The sequence below is a fragment of the Wyeomyia smithii genome, chromosome 3 (assembly GCF_029784165.1).
Source record: "Wyeomyia smithii strain HCP4-BCI-WySm-NY-G18 chromosome 3, ASM2978416v1, whole genome shotgun sequence".
In the NCBI taxonomy this organism is placed as follows: Eukaryota; Metazoa; Arthropoda; class Insecta; order Diptera; family Culicidae; genus Wyeomyia; species Wyeomyia smithii.
In genome coordinates, this window is record NC_073696.1 from 241987978 (window position 1) to 241990762 (window position 2785).

The following is a 2785-nucleotide window of genomic DNA, read 5'->3' on the forward strand; positions in this document are numbered from 1 at the left end:
GGTGGGTGGCTGTCAACGAGCAGGGCGGCCAGATTTTGGTGAAGTGTAAGATGTGTCTATTTTGAATGGCAAAATAATACATAACAATGCTGTTTTTTAACTATTTTTGAATATATTCACTTAATATTAACTATTGTACTTAGATAAGGAGTTGAGTGAAACAGTAAAACTGGAAGATATGTCATTTTTAAAAAAAATCACAGTTCTTAAATATTATTACCCGAAAACACTTTAATACTCAACTCGTGTGATCGTTCGATAAGTACTGTTTAAAATAGTTGATGAATTTTTGATAATAGTAATCTGTTTATATTGTTGATCAAACACTCCAGAAGAGGAACTGATTAAGCCGTTAATTTCACTTGATACTATTTAAAGTTATTTCAGTTGAATCTAAATAAATTAGCTTAATAAACGAACTGATAAATATTCTCAACTGATCTTCAAAACAAACTTCCAAAAATTCCTTCTTTATTTTATTTAAAACAAAATGAAATGTTTCAAATAAAGTTGTCGAAGATGTAACATGTATGCGTATCTGGCGTCACTGTAGCCATGTACGGGGTGAGACAGTTTTTAAGGTAGGATCAGTTTTCCCTGATGTGTCGGAGTTGAAACGTTTTTTTTTCTTTCGCGATTTTCAAATTGGCGGGAAGTTTTTTTGCCAGTTCAGATAAGAGAACAATTAAATTGCAGGTATTTCGTATACTAGTTGCACGTCCCTTTTTATATCTCATTGCAACGAATCTGTATATTTGACGTTGTTTTGTGTATAATATCTAAATTTTACAAGTTTTACACAATTTTGAGAACAATATTTCAATTTTAAGTAAACGTATATTTTCTATTTTTCCTCAAATGTCTTCTCTGAATAACAACGAACTTATAAATGTTAAATAAATCGCATGTCATGCTTTAAATTTTGATTTGGAGACAAATTGAACACAAAAAGTCATGATTTTGCTTGTAATTTTTAGTAATCAGATACCGATTATTTCTCCTAAGGGGTCTCTCAAGCACATTATTGAACATTTCAATATAAAAAACCACATGTCATCACTTTGAGTATTGATTTAAAGGCAAGTTGAGAATAAAAAAAGTCATAATTTTGCATATTTTACGTATTCGTAAAGTTTTGTGAACAATATCTAAATACCAAATACTCAAAAAAAGCTACGTCGTTTATGTATGCTCCCATAGTAGATAAGTCATTAAATTGTGGTTTAATATCTCTCTCCTTCAATTGGAATAAATAGTTTGCATATAGTTTCTTCAAGTTTTAAACTCATTCATCAACTTTTATATATTCTATTTATTGCTAGTCTGATTGTTATTGAAATAATATAACTATGAAAAGTTTACAATGAATAATTGAAATGTTTTCAAAATAAATTAGACAATCTGAAAATAAAATCGAAATTCAAATGAATTACATTAAATTATGACAACCTTGAAATCAAACTAAGACTGTAAGTCTGCAACTTAATATTTAAGTAGATTGAAAATTATTGAGAGAAATTTAAGTCATCAATGAGAACATTCACAGCCGTATGATTGGATAAATTAAAATGTAATGTATCCACACAAAATTAGTTAAAAAAAACACAAATGATATGTTGTTGTAATGTTTTGTGAATTCTGTTATTCGGGCCAACTTCACTCCTGTTCTTCTGTCAGTTTTTAAAACAATTCTCCCGAGAGTTAAAGTTAGGTTTTATGTTGACACTGATTTTCATTTAATTGAAATTTTGCTTACGATTTGGAATTTCCTTTCTAAGTACGGGGATTACCCTCGAGATAGCGAATAATTGTTGATTAGTACTAAAGAAATGTTCACGCGAATAACTAGTGCCGATTGGTTGCGGCTTTCAAAAGTGGCGTGACTAAATTACGTTTCAGCCGTGCCGAATTGTCTTTAAGATACTGATTCACGCTTGTAGAATGGTAAGGTGAAACATGCACTTTACTGTATTTTTTCATTTTCTCTGGTTGGATATAAAAAGCACCTCGTTGAAGTATGCTTTAATGGGTATGTAAAATATGCTTACTAGACCTCTGAGCTAAAAAAATTTAAATTGGGATTTCTATATATCATCTGAAAGAGTGTATTTTCTGAGCAAAACGTGATTTTTTAAAACTTTATATCATTATTCTACGATTTTTAAATGAAAAATAAAAATTCGCTCTAAATCGCTACAATGACAGTTGGTATATGGGTGAACTGACATTGTAGCGATTTCGAGCAGATTTCGAGCAATTTTAAATCGTGATTTAAAAAGCGAAGGACAACGATGGAATTTTTTTTAATCACGTTTTACTTAAATGCAGATTAGGGTGTCCCAAAATTGCACAAATCTGGGGCTCACCCTCCAGATGATAGAAAATGGTATTACGAACAAACTTTTGTTCGGCGGCAGCTCTAGAAAATGATGTTTTTAACTGGCCCCGATGACTTTTTTGAAAAAATCGATTTTTCTTATGTTAAATCCAAAAAACATGTCCAGTTATTCAATTTTCCATGAAACCTAATCCTTTTATATTTTTTACAGGTTCCTTAGGGCCCAAACTGTAAGGGAAAATTCGTTTCGGATTGATTATCATCAATTTATTTTCCTAGAAATAATTCTATCGTTTGGAAAAGAGATTTTTCAAGTATACTTTGACATTCAATCAACAAAAGTGGGTATTAAACCTAATGCTCTCACCAACTGAATGCCATTAAAAGTTGGGAAATTTCATGGGGAAGAGCATTGCCAAAGACTACACGGCTCTAAAATTACTTGAT